This window comes from Mustela lutreola, chromosome 4 (assembly GCF_030435805.1).
Source record: "Mustela lutreola isolate mMusLut2 chromosome 4, mMusLut2.pri, whole genome shotgun sequence".
NCBI classification, from domain to species: Eukaryota; Metazoa; Chordata; class Mammalia; order Carnivora; family Mustelidae; genus Mustela; species Mustela lutreola.
This window is the reverse complement of record NC_081293.1, coordinates 183421647-183444215: the sequence shown is the minus strand read 5'-3', so window position 1 is coordinate 183444215 and position 22569 is coordinate 183421647. Positions and strand designations below refer to the sequence as shown.

The following is a 22569-nucleotide window of genomic DNA, read 5'->3' as shown; positions in this document are numbered from 1 at the left end:
ATGGGTAATACTTATAAAACTGATCCCTTTTACAGCCTCAAGGAGGGGAAGGCTTGGGCTCAAATCAGCTGCTCTATTTCTTTTTTTTTTTTTTTTTTATTTATTTACTTATTTTAGAAAGAGAGTGTGTGCACATATGTGCGCAAGAGGGGGTGGGAGGGGGAGAGGGAGAGAATCTCAAGCAGGCTGAGCTTGGAGCCGGACAAAGGGCTTGATCTCATGACCCTGAAATCATGACCTAAGCCAGAATCAAAAGCCGAATGCTTAACTGACTGCGCCATCCAGGCGCCCCAGCTGTTGTATTTCTAAGACGAGTGTTCTAAAAAGTTCCCACTGTTGTGAAAGAAAGTAGCAGATCTGGAAGAGAGATCACCATGGTTCCTAAGACTATCTAACGTGGAATTAAGTATGTCAACTCATTTCTGTAATCACTTGCCTCATTTAAAATTTCAGGATAATCAAGTGTTACCGAAGACGTAAGTGGGTGCCTGGGTGGCTCAGTGGTTAAGCCTCTGCCTTTGGCTCAGGTCATGATCTCAGAGTCCTGGGATCAAGTCCTGCATCGGGCTCTCTGCTTGGCAGGGAGCCTGCTTCCTCCTCTTTCTCTCTGCCTGCTTCTTTGCCTACTTGTGATTTCTCTCTGTCAAATAAATAAATAAAATCTTAAAAAAAAAAAAAAAGATGTAAGCAAGCAATATTCTACCCATGACTGAAATAAAAGCTTTGCAGACTCAAGTTCCAGTAAGTGTTCCTTCCATCTGCAGGTGTATATTCATTCATTTGCATATTCATTCAATAAAGCTTTGAAGACCATATTAAATGTTATCAGCAAAAGCATTTATGAACCACTCTGTGAGCATGATGCTGTCCCAAGTTTTAAAGCCAATTATGTCTGTTATGAGCATATATGTGTTACTAAATATTTATTAAGTATCAGAAATGTGGGGCGCCTGGGTGGCTCAGTGGATTAAGCCACTGCCTTCGGCTCAGGTCATGATCTCAGTGTCCTGGGATCGAGCCCCGCATCGGGCTCTTTGCTCAGCGGGAGCCTGCTTCTCTCTCTCTCTCTGCCTGACTCTCTGCCTACTTGTGATTTCTCTCTCTCTGTCAAATAAATAATAAATAAAATCTTTAAAAAAAAAAAAAAAAAAAAAAAAAAAGAAATGTTCAGAAAATGACCCTAATTTGATCTTCCAATCTAGCAAGCCAAAGCTACTATCTATATTTTGGAGATGAAGAAATAGATTTAAAGGTTGGAGAGACTAGCCTATATCCGTGTGTGGGTACAGGAATTAATGGGAAATCTCTGTACCTTCCCCTCAATTTTGCTGTGAACCTATGTATGTGGTCTTTGGGGAAAAAATAAATAAAACTAGCCTAAGGTCTTATAATTAAGGAACAACAGACCAGGATTTCAACCCTGGTGCAGTTGACTCTGTAGCCTGGTTCATCCCCACGACACTCTACTCTTACTGAAAGCATAAACTCTCCCAATGAGAATGGCTATGGGTGGCAGCAAACAGACTTAGTCACGTTTCTATACAAAGGAGATTTCACTGGGAAACTATAAAACATATTAACAGATTGGTCAGTGTTTTTCTTAATATGTTTACGAGGCTACCAGAATATTATTCAGCACAGTGATATAGTAATATACTGACAAATACCATCTCTGCTAATACGTCATCCAAACTGCCCAAGAGGCAAGGAGAATATTAAATTGGGTCTTGACTTCAGTAACGACTCAACTAAGGAACTTGATGACTTTGTAGATCTGGCACTCAATTACTGGGTAGATCCAGAGTTGATGCTAATAGTTTGTGGGAATTTGTGATCAAAAGAAGGCTAGTAAACCAGAACAGAATTTCAAATTGATAGGATCACAGAACGATGTCTATAAAGGCACTTGTTTTCATTCAAGTGTTGGTTTTAATACCAATCAGTGTGACAGAAATAGGTTTCTAACAAAGCATGAAGATACATTAAACCAGGAATTCTTTTGAGGTACTGCTTGTCCTAGAATTCAACGGTTGGCCTTGTACAGTAAAATATTGACTGATCAGGGCCTACCTGAGGAGCATCCTTAAAACTCAGGTAATTCAACATCGCTGTTCTTTTTCTCCAAGTCAGTAAAGTCCTCCTAAATATCACCTCTTACTTTATTATCTAGTCTTCTACACTGGCTTCTCCCCTTCTTTCGACAAACACATACTATTTCTACCTTCTTAACCAAAAATCTTACTTTGGTCCTCATTCTCTATGATCTTCTTTCCCTTCTGTCCTTAGGTTCCAAACGTACAAAGCAGCCTTCACTTGTATTTCTGTTACCATGATACACTTTAGCCCTGACTTCCCTCCCACGCTCCAGTCCCACCTCTGTGACAGCACACTTGATCTTCTCTCACACTGCTCGGATAAAGTCAAGCCTAAATTCTGAGACCTAAATGCTTTTCCCATAAAATGGGCAATTCCTACTGTCTTCTTTCTGTGAGGGATTTCTTGTTCTTACCAGCCTCTGGGTTTAAAACTTCAGAACGGTCCTTGGTCACTTTCCCTCACCTTTGTACCCATGCAGGAGTTAGTACCCCAGGGCATCAATCTTTCCCGACTCTCTATTATTTGTCCCCACTCATCATTTGACAGCCATCAACTTCAACTCACGTTGTTTCTCTGTCTGCCCCTGGTCTCTTCTTCCTCCAGTCCCTCCCATACACCATAAACAGAGTGGTTTTCCTAAAACCCTGTTGCCAATGCTGTCTTAAGGCTATTTTGTCCTCTGCGCCAATCTGACCTTAGTATCTACTCCTGATCATATCTTAGTGTCCACGACATGAACCCAGCACTCAATCAGAATCAACTACTTACCTCTTCCCTGAACATTCATGCCAGGGCCCTCTCATTTTTAGAACGCCTGACCTAGGTTACCCTCTTTCCTCGATACCCTAACAAACCCATCCCCAAAACAATTCCAATGTTTTCTCTCCAATGACTCCTTCTCAAGCCACTTTAGGCAGCTGTCCCCTTTTCTGAGCTCCTACAGTACCCATCTGATACACTGTTAAAGAAGTGTTCATCAAAAACTATCTGATATAATGACTTAACATTTAAGGAAAAGACACCCAACCACCCCAATTTTTACAGTTCTTTACTTTCATCATAGAGCCATGAAACACACCAGAAAATGAAATATATATACTGTGAATCAGTGAATTTTACAAAATGTGGTAAGAAGCCTTGATGTATATGTTTTCAATACACACGTTAGAAATATTCTCAAAAACAGAATGAGCCCTGTACATAACCCTTCAGTATAAAAATCTATAATACAAGTGAAATTAAAAAGGGATAGCTATGGGGCACCTGGGTGGCTCAGTGGGTTAAAGCCTCTGCCTTCAGCTCAGGTCATGATCTCAGGGTCCTGGGATCGAGCCCCACATCTGGCTCTCTGCTCAGCGGGGAGCCTGCTTCCTTCTCTCTCTCTGCCTGCCTCTCTGCCTAGTTGTGATCTCTGTCTGTCAAATAAATAAATAAAATCTTTTTTAAAAAGGGGGGGAAGAGCTATGATTTTAATCAAAAGCTTTGCCATATTTGTTTCCTTCACTGTATTTGGTTCTTTTCCTAATATCATTTACTACCAGTTAGAAAATACTGCATTAAAACAGGTAAAGTCTTATTTTGATACCAAATTGTAAAAAGTGTTTTTTTTTTAAATACCTCAAAGAACAAAAAAGCTCCTTTTTCTAAGCTTGGAATTTGCCTGAATTAGGCAAAATCATCTACTACCAAGTCTTGACACAAACGTCAGACACCTGGTATTAAAATACAACCGTGTAATTTCTTGGTGATTCCACATCGTTATGAATAATGTACTCCATCTTCTAAATTGTACATAAACATTCTAAACCATTACCTATGGGTTCAAATCTCCATTTTTATGAGCAGAAATAAGCCACACACATTGTCTTTTGCCTGGGGAAAATCACCCAAGACTGGAATTCTGAGACATTATATGAGCTAGCAATCATATCTTACCCATAGAAAACCTAAAGAAGATTATCCCATGTTCTTGTTAACTCTAAATTCCTTCATATCTTTTCTCTTTTTAAGCACAGGTAATTGCTATAAAGAGAGTCAAAGTTTATGGGGTCTTTTAACTTCAAAGGTATTAATTTGTAGTACCAAAGACAAGAATTATGAAAACATGGCTGGAAAGCACCAGAATATCCACAGATCCCAGGGATATTACGATTCACTTTTTCTTTTGAATACCTGCTATGCTGAATGGTTCTGTGATAGAAGCCAAGAAATATAATGCTTTAAAGAAAATACAAATTGGGGTGGTCTGGTATTTCTTCTGCTGTAATATTTGATTAGCAGTTGCAAAGATGCTAGTCAGAAATCTCATGATGTATCAAGCAGAGCCAAGATTTTGAAATTTAGAACTTGCTTAGCATTGGCAACATCATTCTAAATGAATCCCTCATTTACCATTTAACCTTCTTTATTTAAAATATTGCTTGTGGCTGCTTATGTTACACACCCAGAGTTTCCTAAAAATAAATATGGAATTTACCAGCTTATAGTGAACACATTTCCTGTCTTCAGCTTCTATGTTAATCTAAGTAGAAACATCCAGATCCCTCTAGGTAGTTAATATAGTAAATCCCTTTCACTAGCTTCGCAGCTTAGAAAATCCTTACCTCATCTAAAAATTGTTCCCCAACTACACAGTAGACTCTGGTTGCCATGCTTGTAACCATGGGAATGTCACCCTCTCAGCCAGAGCCTACTCTACTGGGGAGAAAGTCAACCCCCAGTTAGGCCCTCAGGTTCTCTTTCCTAGTAATGGATTAGTGGGATACAGTCTCTGTTGGTCAACGGAGATGAAAAGATGTAAATTCTTAGGGCAACCTTCTCATACTATGTGAATGAAAAACCAAAGAAAGCCAATCTGCAGAGAGGATAAAAGAATGAACTAGATGATGAGATAGAAACAGGAGATAGGTCTTTTATCCATTTTGAGTTTATCTTTGTGTACAGTGTAAGAGAATGGTCGAGTTTCATTCTTCTACATATAGCTGCCCAGTTTTCCCAGCACCATTTATTGAAGAGACTATCTTTTTTCCACTATATATTTTTTCCTGTTTTGTCAAAGATTATTTGACCATAGAGTTGAGGGTCCATATCTGGGCTCTCTACTCTGTTCCACTAGTCTATGTGTCTGTTTTTATGCCAGTACCATGCTGTCTTGGTGATCACAGCTTTGTAGTAAAGCTTGAAATCAGGTAACGTGATGCCCCCAGTTTTATTTTTGTTTTTCAACATTTCCTTAGCGATTCACGGTCTCTTCTGATTCCATACAAATTTTAGGATTATTTGCTCCAACTCTTTGAAGAATACCAGTGGAATTTTGATCGGAATAGCATTAAAAGTATAGATTGCTCTAGGCAGTATAGACATTTTAACAATGTTTATTCTTCCGATCTAAGAGCATGGAATGGTCTTCCCTCTTTTTGTGTCTTCTTCAATTTCTTTCATGAGTGTTCTGTAGTTCCTCGAGTACAGATCCTTTATCTCTTTGGTTAGGTTTATTCCTAGGTATCTTACGGTTCTTGGTGCTATAGTAAATGGAATCGATTCTCTAATTTCTCTTTCTGTATTTTCATTACTAGTGTATAAGAAAGCCACTGATTTCTGTACATTGACTTTGTATCCTGCCACGTTGCTGAATTGCTGTATGAGTTCTAGTAGTTTGGGGGTGGAGTCTTTTGGGTTTTCCATATAAAGAATCATGTCATCTGCAAAGACAGAGAGTTTGACTTCTTCATTACCAATTTGGCTACCTTTATTTCCCTTTGTTGTCTGATTGCTGTTGCTAGGACTTCTAATACTATGTTGAACAAGAGTGGTGAGAGTGGGCATCCTTGTCCTGTTCCTGATTTCAATGGGAAGGACGCAAGCTTTTTCCCATTGAGGATGATATTTGCTGTGGGTCTTTCATAGATAGATTTGATGAAGTTCAGGAATATTCCCTCTATCCCTATACTTTGAAGCGTTTAATCAGGAACGGATGCTGGATTTTGTCAAATGCCTTTTCTGCATCGATTGAGAGGACCATGTGGTTCTTCTCTCTTCTTTTATTAATTTGTTCTATCACATTGATTGATTTGCGAATGTTGAACCATCCTTGTAGCCCAGGGATGAATCCCACCTGGTCATGGTGGATAATCTTTTTAATGTGCTGCTGTTGGATCCTGTTTGCTAGGATCTTGTTGAGAATCTTAGCATACATATTCATCAGTAATATTGGTCTGAAATTCTCCTTTTTGGTAGGGTCTTTGCCTGGTTTGGGGACCAGGGTAATGCTGGCTTCATAGAAAGAGTCTGGAAGTTTTCCTTCTGCTTCAATTTTCTGAAACAGCTTCAGGAGAATAGGTGTTATTTCTTCTTTGAAAGTTTGGTAGAATTCCCCAGGGAATCCATCAGGTCCTGGGCTCTTGTTTTTTGGGAGGTTTTTGATCACCACTTCAATCTCGTTACTAGATATTGGTCTATTCAGGTTGTCAATTTCTTCCTGATTCAATTTTGGGAGTTTATAGTTTTCCAGTAATGCATCCATTTCATCTAGGTTGCTTAGCTTATTGGCATATAACTGTTGATAATAACTTTTGATGATTGTTTCTACTTCCTTGGTGTTCATTGTGATCTCTCCCTTTTCATTCATAATTTTATGTATTTGAGCTTTCTCTCTTTTCTTTTGGATTAGTGTCGCCAATGGTTTATCAATATTGATTCTTTCAAAAAACCAGCTTCTAGTTTCAAAGTGAGACAGGAATCCATCAGAATCCTAGAGGAGAACACAGGCAGTAATCTCTTCGCTATCAGCCACAGCAACTTCTTTCAAGATATGTCTCCAAAGGCAAAGGAAACAAAAGCGAAGATGAACTTTTGGGACTTCATCAAAATCAAAAGCTTCTGCACAGCCAAGGAAACAGTCAAGAAAACAAAGAGGCAACCCACGGAATGGGAGAAGATATTTGCAAATGACAGTACAGACAAAAGGTTGATATCCAGGATCTATACAGACAATCATATCAAAAAATGGGCAGAAGATATGGACAGACACTTTTCCAATAGACATAGAAATGGCTATCAGACACATGAAAAAATGTTCATCATCACTAGCCGTCAGGGAGATTCAAATTAAAACTACATTGAGATATCACCTTACACCGGTTAGAATGGCCAAAATTAGCATGACAGGAAACAACATGTGTTGGAGAGGATGTGGAGAGAGGGGAACCCTCTTACACTGGGTTGGAATACACTGGTGGGAATGCAAGTTGGTGCAGCCTCTTTGGAGAACAGTGTGGAGATTCCTCAAGAAATTAAAAATAGAACTTCCTTATGACCCTGCCATTGCATTCCTGGGTATTTACCCCAAAGATACAGATGGAGTGAAAAGAAGGGCCATCTGTACCCCAATGTTTATAGCAGCAATGGCCATGGTCGCCAAACTATGGAAAGAACCAAAATGCCCTTCAACAGACAAATGGATAAGGAAGATGTGGTCCATATACACTATGGAGTATTATGCCTCCATCAGAAAGGATGAATACCCAACTTTTGTAGCAACATGGACAGGACTGGAAGAGATTATGCTGAGTGAAATAAGTCAAGCAGCGAGAGTCAATTATCTTATGGTTTCACTTATTTGTGGAGCATAACAAATAGCATGGAGGACATGGGGAGTTAGAGAAGGGAGTTGGGGGTAATTGGAAGGGGAGGTGAACCATGAGATACTATGGACTCTGAAAAACCATCTGGGGGTTTTGAAGGGGCGGGGGGTGGGAGGTCGGGGTACCAGGTGGTGGGTATTATAGAGGGCACGGATTGCATGGAGCACTGGGTGTGGTGCAAAAATAATGAATACTGTTATGCTGAAAATAAAAAATAAATTAAAAAGAAAAAGAAACAGGAGATAAATTTATAGGTTGCAACCCAAGTTTTCCGTAATTTACAGGTCTCAAATCCAGTTGCTAAACATCTTAAATTTTCTACTCTAGGGTTCCACAATATATCCTTTTGACCTTTAAACATTTTCCTTATTTTTTTCTTATGATAGCTTGAATGATTTTTTTGTTTCTTCACCAAGACACCTATAGATAAATGACTACACACTAACATGGATGTAGTGACATTTATATCACAATTTTTGCACAACACTGATATCTCACGATAATAAGAGGAGTGGTTTAAACAGGTTTCAATCTGTGCACTAAGAAACCAATTCTCCTCACTACTAACTTCAAATGTTCCATGATTTTACAGCAAAGCCATACTGTACTGATCCTACATGATGAATCTGAAAATTAGATTGCTAATGACTGGAGCAATAATAAGGTGAAAAGAAATCACTGTGCACTAAGACTACTTTTCTTGAGCAGTATCTTGAATGTACCTATATTAAATACAATAATTTTCATCTTACTTTTCAAACGCAGATGTCTAGGAGTTTCTGTTATAGGCACAGCAAAGTAGCTTCTTTTTGGACTAACCCTTATATCGATAATAATTATAAAAGCTAAAAAGATCAGACCAAAAAAATAATCATGGTATTAATTTGAAGGCCATGGAGAGAAACCAAATTGGGCAGAAATTGGTAGCTTTCACTCTTGAAAGCACACTAGTTGAGGCCCTCTGGTTTCTTCCCAGAGTGAACTTCCTACTTTCCATGGAGCAAGAGCAGAACTCAAGCAGAAACTACAGTCTCAATGGATGGAGGAGACAAGGCTACGTCCAGGGACACCAGGACCTCCAGAATTTGAGAACAGAAATCCAAAGAAGGGGGTAGCAAAATCAGCATAATATGTCCCTCAAACCATTTCTTTGATTCCAGAAAATATTAAAACAGGAACTGAAAAAATATTTTAAAAATTAGGGCCATTAAAATTACTAAAAACTATCAGATTTCCCCTATGTATGTGGCTAGTGAATGAAAGGTTAACGACAAAGAAAAAAAAATTCAGTTTTAATGAAGCATTTTCATTTCCCTGTTGTATAAGGACTAAAATATTCTGCAGTAAGGAAACTAAAAGAAAAATAAACAGTCATTTTGCAAATGGAATGGCTGCCTGCTTAATTATACTCATTATCAATGGCAATTGTGTAATTAAAACCACTATTAGTATGATCTTGTGACTAGTTCCTTGGTGTTTAAAGCAAAACAAACCAAAAAATTCAATGAGCACACATGTGTTTTCTGGTCCTGTACCAAATACCTGAATCAGGAAAAACCTAGATCATGTTTAGCTCCCTGCCAACCACAACAGATGTGTTCTTAACAAAGAAAACCCAGTTAATATTTTCCAAAAAGGAGTTCTCATTTTTTTAATTAAACATATTTAATACCCAAAATATGCAAAGTATTATGCTGGATATAAAAACAAGATTCAAAAATAAATCTTTCCTTAATATCAAAACAAATCAATTTTACTATATACGTAAAATTTTATAAGTGTTAAAATTTGTAAAGAGTTAAAAGCCAAATCAATCAATCAGTCCTTCCCCTCATATGCTTATCTAGTGACAGACACATACATGAATGACTACAATACAAGGGAAAGTGGTAAGCATCAAGACAAAGAAATTGCTATGAGCACTTATCAAAGGACAAAACTACTCCTAACTGGACAATGAAACAAGGTTTCAAGATCATGGCACATGTAAAGACATAAATAAAATCTTAAAACATGTAAAAGCCAAAAACCAAAATGGTGGAAGGAATAGAACATACCAAGAAATGGTGCTGGGGAAATTCAGAGTATCTTTAGGTATCTTTAGCAGTGAGTAAATAGCTCAGGTAAGAACAAAATGAACAGTGAGAGATAGATCTGGAAAGTTGGTAAATGGACAAAGTTCTCAGGACCTTTAACACCAGGCTCCGGTACTGAAGCCAATACGAAAGTAGACGGCAATAAAAGGTTGTGAATGAGTCAGTAAAATGGTGATAAAAAATACTTTAAATAAATGAACCTAGCAGCATATGAAATAAAAGATTAGAAGGGGTAAAATGAATGACTAAGTAAATTATGATTAAGGAAGTACTTAACACATGAAGCAAAAACCTACCAAGATAAAGAAAAAAAAGAAAAAGAAAAAGAGAGGGGCTTCTGGATGGCGCAGTCAAGTGTCCAAGTCTTGTTTCAGCTCAGGTCATGATCTCAGGGTCTTGAGATCAAGCCTGGGGTCAGGTTCTGAGCTCAGCAAGAAATCTGCTCAAATTTCTCTCTCCCTCTCCCTGTGCGTGCTCTCTCTCTCAAAATAAATAAATAAATCTAAGAAAGAAAAAAGAAAAAAGAGAGAAAGGAAGGAAGGAAGGAAGAGAAAAGAAAAGGAAAGAAAAGAAAAAGAGGTTAACTAAAGTAGTGAGAATGGGATTGTACAATTAAGGATACATTTGCAAGTCAATGCAGAGGGGGAAAAATGAACAAAATTTAACCAGTTATTCTGCAAAGGAAAGAGGAGGAGAAATAAAAGAATAACCAAAAGATTGCCCATCTGAGCAAAGAAAATCCTGTGGTTCCATGAACAATAACCAGGAATGCAGGAGGAGTCTGCTTCGTATAGACAATAAATTTAGTTTGAAATATACTCCCTTGTGAAGCATATGAATATTCATATTCATGTGTACCCTCAAATGCATAATTGTGAAAGGGGAAATAATGCTGATGAAATTTCCATGATTTATACATTAATTAACTTGCATTAGGACTATTAAGTATATTTCTATACAGTCTCCGAAGGACACTTTGAAGGACACATGCCCTTGAATATCAGTAATGTGATTTTATCCCACAGTATTGCTTAAAACAGCTTTGTTGAGGTATAATATATGTACCATGAAATTCACCCATTGTAGTGTATGGTTTATTGATTTTTAAGTGACTGTATACAATGTAACCACCATCGCAATCATTCTAGAACACTCCTGACACCGCAACATTTCCCTTATGATGTTAGCAGCAGCTTTTCCATAGAGCCTTTCATCAGGTTGAGGAAGTTCCTTTCTAGTCCTTGTTTGCTAAAGGTTTTTGTTTTTTAATCATCATTGGGTGTCAAGTGCTTTCCTGTGTCTACTGAGATGATTAAGTGGGTTTGATCCTTTATTCTATTAATAATTATGTATTACACAGATTTTTAAAAATAAATCCCACTTAATCATGGTGCATAATACAGTTTTATGCTGACAGATCCAATCTGCTCGTATTTTGTTCTAGAAGTTTGCATCTATGTTTATGAGGGATATTGCTCCCTACTCTTCTGTGATCTTTCCCTATTTTATTAGGCTGATACTAGCTTCATAGGATGTGCTGGAAAATGCTCTTTCATTTCTCTGTTTTCTAAATGAGTTTACAAAGGATTGGTATTATTTCTTCTTCCAATGTTTCATAGCACACTGGTGTGGCTTCTCTACCGGGAAGACTCTGGTTTTTCTTTTATTTCCCACACCTCCTCACCCGTTGGCCCAGCCCCTACCCTCCTCCCCTCTGGAACCATTGGTTTGTTCTCTGTACCTATGGGTGTTTCCGTTTTTTTGTTTTTAGGAAAATTTTTAATTACTAATTTGTCAGAGGACAACTCAGATTTTCTACTTCTTGAATCAATTTTGCTATTTTGTGCCTTTCTAAGATTCCTCCACTTCTTTTAATTGCCTAATTGGTTGGCATAAAGCTGTTTATAATATTCCTGTATAAGCTTTTTAAATTTCTTTAAGGTGTGTGGTAACGTCTCTTCTTTCATTCCTGATTTTGATACCTTTTAATTGATCAATCGAGCTAAAGATTTATCAGTTTTGATCTTTTCAAATAATCCGCTTTTGGTTTCATTACTTTTTTTCAATTGTTCTTCTGAGTTTTACTTCACTGATTTTTACTTTTGTCTTTATCATTCCTATTTCTGCTTGCTTTGGATTCTTTTTCTCCTTTTCTCCAGCTCTTAGGGTGCAAAGAAGCATGGATGATTGTAGGCCTTTTTCCTTTCGCTCATGGTGTATTTAGAAGTTAGTTGCTTTACTTCCAAATGTTTAAGAAGATTCGGACTTTCCTCCTGTTGTTTAATTCTGTTGTGGCTAGAGAACAGACTTATCCCATGATCTGGTGTACACTCGAGTATGTCCTGTGCAACAGTTTCTGTTCCAACAGTGTGGGGTAGAGTGTACCTTATCCATCAGTTTCACTCAAGATGCTTAACCCTGTTGTTCAAGTCTTACGTTTTCTGTCTAGCTGTTCTATCAATTATTGAAAAAAATAGTATGGGAATCTCTAACTTTAAGCACTGAATTTTCCACTCCTTTCCATTTTGTCAGTTCTTCCTCCATGTATTTTGGACCCTATAATATTTTGATGGTTATTTTTAACTCACTCAGAAAAAACAGAAGACAAATAAAAGAAACCATGGTCTCAATGGTTTTTTTCTAAATGGTCTCAAATGGTCTCAACACCCCAAGGCACATTTCTATTTCAATACATTCTCTGCCCAATTCTTTCAAACATATTTTAAAGTTCATTCTACCTATTTCTCTCACTTTCTCCCTTTTCCTCAAACGTGACTACCAAGCTCCATGACTTTCTAAACACCTTTACAAAGTAAAACTTCAGCGACTGGTTCAGCTTTACTCTGTAAGAAGTCTAAGATGTCTCCTCACACTATGTTAAAATGATCCCTTTTAACATCACAGGGCCTTTCTCAGTCTCCTCGATTTCATTTCAACAATGTCTCCTCTATTTAACATTCTTGCTCCTTTGGAAATACTCCATCTCCATGGTCTCCAACTTTGAATCCCTCTCGCTGACCGCAATATCCTATTTCCTCCCAACTAACACACACCTTTCCCTTCTCAGTTTGGACTCAGATTTGGGAAAGACTGATCTGCATATTAGAATCACCCTGAAAACCACTTTAAAAATAAAGATTAATGTGCCCCACGTTAGAAACACAAAATGAGAGGGTGATATGGAAATGCGGAAAAAGTGACCTTGAAAAGGGCTCTACAACTCAGCTAGCTGTACGGCCTTCACAGGTTGCTTCATCCAGCTAAGCCTTGTTTCCCTCATCTGTGAAATAAGGGTAACAGGATCTACTCCCTAGAATTAATATGAGAATAAAAGAAAAAATACATAAAATACTTAACACATAACCGTGTGTTAGTATCTCTGGGGATGAGGCTCAGAAAATCTGCTATGGTTTTTTTTAATGCATCCCAAGAGCCATGTAACAAAGATATTATCTCCCTGTACCTTAGAACTTTGGTTTTCTCAACTGTAAAAGAGAAGGAATGATATCACCTGCCCCAAGGAACTAGCATCAGGAGTGAGTGAGTTAATGCTATCAATTACTTAGAACATTGCCTGGAGCACAGCAATGTTTATTTATTTATAAATAAATAAAATTTATTTATATAAAATATAAATTTTTATTTAAAAAGTACATAAATATACTTTATTCATTAAGTAAATAAAATTATCTCTACATCCTCAGCATCTTCCCACTGTTATTCCTCTTCTCTTTCTTCTTTCCTCTTCCCTTTCTCTCTCTAATAAAACCTCAATGGCTAAGCCTAGGTTTCTGCTAGTACTCTCCAGACTTCTGAAACACTTTCACTTCAGTGAATCTGACTACCGCGTTGTCCAATCCAATCGTCTGCATGCTGAATATCCTTACTCTTTATTCTTGTTCTCTTCCATTCTAGTTACTTCTGCATTTCAGATCACTCCCAGGTCTCCCTCTACCAGCATACTTTCTCTCAAGTTCTACAGATGCACTCCCATCGTCTGCAAGAGCGTCTGTCTGGTTTCCACACCTTTATCACAATAAGGAGATGAAAACAGCAAAGACATGAACAGAGTGCCGAGGCATGAGGTCAACAAACCGCCTGAGCAGACACACTCTTTATCACCACCATTCTTCAAAAAGAGAGAGGGAGGGAAGAAAGAAAAGTCCCCTTAGCTCCCTTCCTTGTTGTTAATACCATTACCATTTCACTCAGCTCCCATGATGAAAATCTGTAGTTAGCTCTGATCTTCTCGGTCTGGTTGCCCAAATCACTCAGCAAGTCCTATAGATTTTACACTATGTGTGTCATGTCCATTTCCTCTTCTAAATATTTTTATCCATACACTCATCCTGTTAGATCTGGTCCTCATTATCTTTTCCATCAAGTGTTAACAGTAGTCTCCCAACCCGTCATTCTGCCTCACACGCCTTATGGCCATCTATCCCACAGCTAACGCAGAACTCAATGTCCTCATTCTTCTTCTCAAATCCTTCAGAGGCTTCCGCTTTGACTGCAAAATAAACCCCATCTCCTCACTGTTATTCAGCACCTTCCACAGTCCCCAAATGACCTCTGTAGACTTACTTCCCATTAATTGTTTTTACACAGCTACTGTTTGGTTAAACTAGATTTTGTCCTGTTCCTTACGTAAATCCCAAAGTTGTTTGTTTTTTTTTTGGGGGGGGGGGGTCATATCCGAGTTTATCTTTTTTTTTTTTTGTAACCTCAACTAACTTTTCCATCTATCAAGCATGGGGGAATGAGATCAAGAAAGTCAATTTAAGTAAAACTTGATTGATTTTATTGCTTTTAACTTGATTGATTTTAACAAACTACAGGTGCTCCATTCAGATATGCCCAGAGGAGATATCAACCCTAGGTATGAAGACGCAGAAGTAGGTAAACACCTTTGAAGTTTTTCTTCTCATGGAGGTATAACCTCCATCCCCTTCTTTCAAAGTTCTTTTTGTAGCAGTCTTTTAATGTCACTTACCCTTAATCTTAAGATGACAGCTAGCTGCCTCTATCTTCACATTAGATGTAAATATGTGACACACACTGGTGGGTAGGATGGACCTTTCTTACCTTCTTTTCTGCCTTGAGGTCAATCTCCCAGTAGTAAGCTGACATCTGAATTGACACCATCAGACATCCAGTGAGCTTGTTTCCAAAAGATATTGGCTCTTTCTGGTTTTCATATACTTATCATATTCATTTTAGATCAACACTAGACATAGATCGCTTATACCTCACAGAGGGAAACATGCAAAAACTGTAAATGCTTCTGATGATCTAGCTCATGTTTTTCCTTTACATACTTGTGTGTGTGTACACACACACACACAGATACTTGTTCATACTGACACAGATATTCATATATACTGAGAAAATAAACATCAGTGGGCATGCTGCATGGACACGTCATAGGTCTCTGCCTTCTGAGAAGTTACCACCTATCTTAACTGAAAACTAGGATATCACTCTCATTGAAACCCATGGAGCCATTTATATCACTCACAGACTGATCTTGTAGTTAATCTGCCTTCTCTCCTGCCTCTTAGTTCAGGCCATGCTTCTCCTTTGTATCTCTGTTAACATCTAGAAGAGTGTCTTGAACAAAGTAGGTGCTCTCCAGTAGGTCACCTAAATTCAAAGTCAGATGCTCTAAAGGGCAGTTCCATATTGATGTTTTACATTCGCAGATGAGCTCCTTGGAGGCGAACTACAGCCCCCATGGTGAAACTTCAGGCTTTTTGAGGTACATTAATTTACTCACATCACAGTAATACCATTTATTAAATTTCTGCTCCAATGAGATAAGTACTACCCTAATGACCTGAAAGAGTTAATGCATCTTGGAAAAGACCCAAATTGCTCTCTGGAGACAGTTTATTCAATTAAGTGTCTCCAACCCAGAATTTTCAATTAGCAGTTCAGTTACTAAGAACTCCTTCATATTGGTTATCTGTAATCTGTGAACAACGACACACCTACAGGAAACAATGTTTGCTTACAGTTCATTCAAAATAGAATCTTTGGGATTTAACAAGTGCAGATGCAGATTCCATTAACATTTATTTTGTACCCACTGAGTGCCAGAAACTGTGTTAAGTACCTGCTCATGAGGATTCGAAGGGAATATTCTGAAAAGCGGAGGATAATGGGGCTTGGAGGCACTGAATACACAAAGCACGAGATCACAAAGACAAATAAAATGGCTCCTTTTTGAAGGAATCCACGAAGATCTTAACTGAACCCACCTAAGGCTTTTCAGAATCTGGTTTCAGGCTATCTAATCGCATCGCACAGTCTTCGTATGAGTTATGTATATGGTAAATTCGTACAGCACTCACTGCTGTGAATGTGTGCCTATTAGCCTTATCTCAAATGACCTTCCCCAATGCCTAAACTCCCACCTTCCTTCAAGGACCAGTTCAGCTCCTATCAAACACACAAAACCTTCTCTGACCAACGTCTCTTAAGTCACCCTTTACCATCCTGCAGGATCCACAGATGGTTACCCAGACTTGGTAATTAATCATATACTACTGTTTACCGAACTTCCCTGAATTTATCTCTTAAACTCCCAATGTGACTTGATAAGAAGGCACTTTGTCTAATATTTCCCTGTATTATCATAAATTCTTGTCACACTGAAACACCTTAACTAAAATCCTTCATAATTAAAGGAAGAACTTAATATCATTCATTTCTTAGCTTTGTCAACTCCTACATCGTAAGAAAGATTCTGTGATGTAAGCAAAATTCTTCTACCTGAAAGTGATGAAATACATATACTTCAGGAAAGACACTAATCGGATGACCTATACCTGTCGATGGCCTGGTTAAACAAAAAATAATCCTACTTAATCACTTTTGTTTCTGGGAAAAAGAAATACCACATCTACAACAAAATCTGTGATTTTTATATACTATTTTCCCTGAAATGTTCTATGTTAATTCAAAACATGGGATTAAATGATTTCACTTATCTACTACACTCGAGGTCAGCCCATCATCTGAAAGGTTAACCAAATTAACCGTGTTGCTGGTTTATCATAAATATAAAAAGTCAAGGGTTCAAAAAATAGATATTTTCTGATATTTATGGCATTAACTTTTAATTCTTTTAGACTGGATTTTCTACGTAACTTTAATTTTTCCAAACTGTTTTATTTTGATCTTTTATTTCAAAATAATATATGTTCATGACTACAAAAACATATAAACATATACAGAAACATATTTGAGTCTTTTAATAGTACTGTTGTATGCAATATATTTTATTGATTTGCCTTTGTTGGTAGTGCATTTCATAATTTTCTCTTGTCATTCCTCTCAATGATAATAAGCACAGTGTTCTGCACAATAAAGGACCTAGTAAATGCAATTATGTCCATCCAGAGGACCCAATTCTATCAGCAAGTGAAATAAAACCTGCCAGACTGGCAGCATATGGTCCAATAAGATCCCTTTCGCTCTCAATTATTTAGCGCCCATTTTCCGTACATCAGAGCACATCTCAATTTGTAAACCGTACTCCACCTGCCTGCTCCAACACATTTAACTCCTCCCTTCTGCCCCTAGGACGGAAGGGCAATGTCTGAACAGCTGATGCCAGAGTTTCGAAAATAAGTGGCCTAGCAGAATCACCTGTCTCTGCAAAATCCGCATCTGTTCACTTTAACTCTCAGAAAGATGACCACGCCCAGCAGTGGGGTGTAATAAAAGGAAACGCGGTAGGATGGTTAATCGGACTCATTCCCATCCGCTTGACAGTGAATGTTTGTCAACGTGACTTCAGAACGTCAGAGGGAGGGGGAAGCTGAGCCCAAGCCTCCTGGCTGTGAAAACTTCACAGCTCAACCGAACTATCCCTGGCCCTATTCTCACCGGGTAATGAGCTCATACCATAAAAGCAAGTCATGGGAAGGAAAAAGACAGCATGCTGTTTAAATACCAACCGTGTTAACTCGGAAGCAATACAGCACAATTCGTGTACCTCATGTTCTCTGCTAATTGCTTAAGACATCCTGCCACGGAGGAGACAGCAACAGTAGCCAGGACCTAGTCTTCTTTAAATGCCAGCTCTTAATAACAAACTCCAAAAAGGTCTTAATTGCATTTTACCAGGAGCTCATGAACTTTAAAAGTTGTTAATCAGATTTCCATGTAAATGGAATGACGATTAAAGGTTAAGTACAGGTTTCTGAAATTTCAGGAGTTGAGAATATATTGCCCTTCATAGGGGAAAAAAAACGATCAGCCTTGACAGGAACCAAACATCTTAATTAAACATGCAGAAGTACCATGCTTATTTTTATGTGAAGTTCTATTTTCAAATGTCAAAGTTAATCATGCACTTGACTAAAAATGTGCACAATTCACTCAGCCAGCGAAGAAATGCCTCGGTATTCTTTCCTGAGACAACATCTGCAGGTCTCCGAAAACGTCTCATGGCCCCTCAGACCCGATCCCTGCCCACGCGACACAGAAACCGAAGAATCACAGTGAAATGCCTTCCACACAGAGATCTTAATTGCTCTCCATCTGAGGAGTAATCTAAAGCCACACGTTTTCAATCAAGTCTGCTTCATATTTATGTGGCTCAGGAGAAACACGAGATGCTTCCCCCATAAATTTGCTGCACCTGTGTCCCTGGAGTGACATGTTGACAAATGAACATGACATCTCCTCAAACTCCAATAAGAATTTACGATTCTTGGAAAGAATATATTTGATCAATTATAGTGTCATCACTGTTGAAAGCAAAACCGTGTCTTTGGAGTGCACTCCACAAAATTTGTGAGTGCTTGTATTCCGCAACAGGATATAAATGACAGGTTCCCCAAGCCCCGAGTCAGGTCCTCCTGCTCTAGCACTCCGTCTCAGATTCTCCAGCTTGAGAGGAGCTAGGAGGAGAAGGACTCAGGTGAATAGCTGTGTAGTGCCCTAGCCAAAACAACTGCAGGGCTGGAAATTGGAAAGTATTTGTGGTGTAATATCTAGCTCATAAAAATAAATAATTATTCTTTTAGCTGGTTACCTGCTAGTGGAAGGAAAAATAAAAATCCCTCCTGCAGCCCTACTTTTTCTGCTTTTTGTCCTGATTATACTTCTAATTCTCCCTTCTTTTATTCCTTCTAGGAGTCTGAGAAATCTCTAGTGTTTGCTCAACACAAGGTACCTACACCCCACTTTAATAGAAAAGCACAGGTGCTTAGTGTTCCTACCAAAGCTACAACCACAACTCCTGCTGGAATTATTTCTAGCAATTGTTCTAGTGTGATTACATGTGGCCACAGAGCCAACACAAGTTCTTGTGTCTTAAAGAAATCCAGAAGGGAAAAAGTAGTACCGTATAATAATGAGCTCATTTGAGGTGAAAAGAGAGGAAGTAGGGAAGAGTTTTAAGTGGTTCTTTTTGGAAACTGCTCCTGCTGAACTGGGAGGTCCTCTGAGTAGAGTGTGTGCTTTTCAAGCACCAGCACCACCATGGCATCTCCCAACTTTCAACTATAAGGGGCTCCCTCTTCCTGAGGACAGAGTGTGAATTTTACTTTTGACTCAACCCACCATGTGTCAGTAAAGCTTTTAATAAGCAATCTGATTGAGAAAAAGATCTCACTCAATATGGCAAGGCTCTAAGGTGCTGGAAGACGGATGTGCTGAGAAACCACACTTGCTTCCTGCTAGGGGCCCTTTGTGACCAACAGCATATGGGCAGGCGGTGGGTCAGGAGTTCAGAGAGTCTGAGACAACATGTTCTTCTGTAACAGTTTCTCAGTAGAAAAGTATTTCATTCTCCTTTGTATTTCCCCAAAGAAGCTTACAGGGGGGTTGGGGTGTGTGTGTACATGCAATGAATGCCAACTGAATAAATGGTTTTTTGCGGACGAAACCCATAAGCTTGGGGGCGACTGGGCGGCTCAGTCGGTTAGGCATCTGCCTTTGGCTCACATCATGACCTGGGAGCCCTAAATCCGGCTCCCTACACAGCGGGCAGTCTGCTTCTCCCTCTCTCTATCTCTGCCCCTCCTCTGCTTGAGCATAGGCGCCCAGGCTCTCTCTCTCTCAAATAAATAAAATCTTTAAAAAAAAAAAAAAAAAAAAAAGAGAAAGAAAGAAATCCATAAGTTTGTCCTCACCAGTACCCTGTTCTCCTAAAGTACCCAACAAGACAATCAGGGCAGGGCTTCAATAAAGACAGAACACAAAATTCTTAGGAACTGGTTTTGTTTTTGTTTTTGTTTTTTTGTTTAGATTTTATTTATTTCTTTGGCAGAGACAGATCACAAGTAGGCAGAGAGGCAGGCAGAGAGAAAGGAGGAAGCAGGCTCCCTGCCGAGAAGAGAGCCCGATGCGGGACTCGATCCCAGGACCCTAGGATCATGACCTGAGCTGAAGGCAGAGGCTTAACCCACTGAGCCACCCAGGCGCCCCAGGAACTGGTCTTTAAGAACAACTTCTCATCAACTATTATCACTGTGATATTCACTTCTAATGAGACTGACCTAGGCAGTGTCTCACACAATTAAGCCACCTCATCCCAATATTTGTGCTTTTATTCATTGAGCTGGACACAGCTGAACAACTGGCTGATTTCCTCCTGCTACAAATTCAATCACTTTTCAAGAACCAGCACAAGTATCCGCTTTGCACTGATGTTGCCATTCCTCTCTCAAGCATTTATTGAATATAAGGCCCTGAGCATGTACCGCACACCCCAAGATGCAGGAGACATGGCTTGCCCAGGAGGAGGTCCAAGGATTGCTCAGTGGTCTTCCGTTCCTTTGAACCACAATGTTTAGCTTCTCTGCTAGCTGATACGAATAATGCTATAAATAAAATTAACCTTAAAAATATTACAGTATCACACCAAAAGTATCCATTCAAAAGGAGCACTCGAACAGCTATTTCAGCTGCAGACTTGGCTCTCATTTCCATTCTCCGTATTCCCTGGCCTGTTTCTGTGATTTCTTTAATTCATTTAATCAGTATTTAGAAGTGCCTTCTGTAGGGTAGTCACTAACCGAAGTACCTTAGTTTGTCACTGGGCTGCTATGTGGAATGACCCAGTTCTCCAAATCACCTATCATGTCCTTTATCCTGGGCTCTGTGATGACTGATTCCATACCGGCAACAGCTGCAGGCCAACAGAGAGCTCCGAGAACCCGGGAAGGTACATCTGCCATCAGGTATGAGAGGATCATCTGTACCATTCTGAGCAGCTTGCAGAGCTCAATCCATGATGTCTCCTGACTTGTCTCATACATGAGACACTGATTAGGTAGTCTACAATCTAGTTTTCTCTTATTACCCAATCTACTGGAATAGCCCCATTTGAAGTCTCTCCTTCCTCAAGGTGTTCAATTAATTATATGATCACATCAATGCAAACTACAATGGTGTGCTCCATTAAGCCAAGAGAGCTTATCATTCCTGATAGTGATGTACTTTGACTCAGTGAAGATATAATAATTAGTCCCTATGTTGTTGGCCCTAGTACAGCTATTCCTTTTTCTGGACCCACAAAGCCATTACCTAAACATTTTCTAGCCACACATTGACCCCTCAGAATCTGGTGACCCATATGAAAACACCGTGATTCTAGGATTCAGTTACAGTAACTCACAAGCAGAAATCAGAATTGCTAATACAATGTATAGGCTGGGGAACAGTTGCTTTCATTTCCTTTGCATTTACTTTCAACTGGACAACATGTATTTATCTTTAAATAATAGCCTCCATGGATAAAGGAGAATACACCTAGATTGAATGCAGAATGTAGCATAGCAACCAAAGACAATTCTGGTTTAGTGCAACATGGAAGGAAACAGACAGCTAATATAATTAATTTCTTATAATATATATTCTCAGAGAGTGATGCTATTATAATCAATAATACTTAAGTTAGTAAGTAACATAGTTAAAGAATATAAGCTTGTGATTTGGGACATGGTGGACCAGGGAATAGCTACCGGCACCACTGATGTTTTGTCAAATTCCATTTCTTTAGTGGCCTTAAACACTGCTAGGACCACAGATATATCATTCCATTCTTAAGTCAAAATAGCAGGGAGTTAAAACCCATAAATCTGTAGAACACTAATTATGCATATTATACTGCAGCTTCAAAGGTGTAGTCAGCACTTTCCCATTCAATCACTAGCTCAGCCTTCTCCACTGATAGCTTCCTATGTGTGTATCTACCACCTGAAGTTTCAGATCCATCAGCTCTGAAACAGCTTTCCAAGAAACCCAGACTTGTCATAATAAAAGATTCTATAGAAGATAAAGACTATTATTTATTTCTCATGGGTCAGTCATGATACTTCAGGAGAAAAAAAAATCAATGGAACCTAGATGGGGGTATTCTTGAGCTTTGTCACAGATGGGCTGAAAATTGACAAGATAATCATCCTATTAAATAAACATCACATATTGCCACCTTAGAAATATCTTCCATTTGTAGCGCAGAAGAAGTTCTGTTTTTGTAACCTTCAGCCTAACGATGGACCAAAGCAAATCCTCTTAAGGACTGAAGGTAGTGCTGCAGAAATAATTAAGATATAATACAAAACATAAAAGCGGAGTTATTCTAGTATAACCAAAAAATTCTTTCTAGAAATGAATCAAAGAAAACACCTCCTAATCTATGAGAAACTGAATATTTAGAATGTTTTCAGTCCAGTTATGTGTGAACAGGGGTAAAAATGTAATAGCAGCCTGTC

The 22569-nt window shown here is 38.7% G+C and overlaps 1 protein-coding gene across 3 annotated transcripts in view; it reads right to left on the bottom strand.

Moving 5' to 3' along the window:
* EXOC4 (exocyst complex component 4) overlaps positions 1-22569 on the bottom strand; it is a 730059-nt gene that overhangs the window by 526648 nt on the left and 180842 nt on the right. The window lies entirely within an intron of this gene.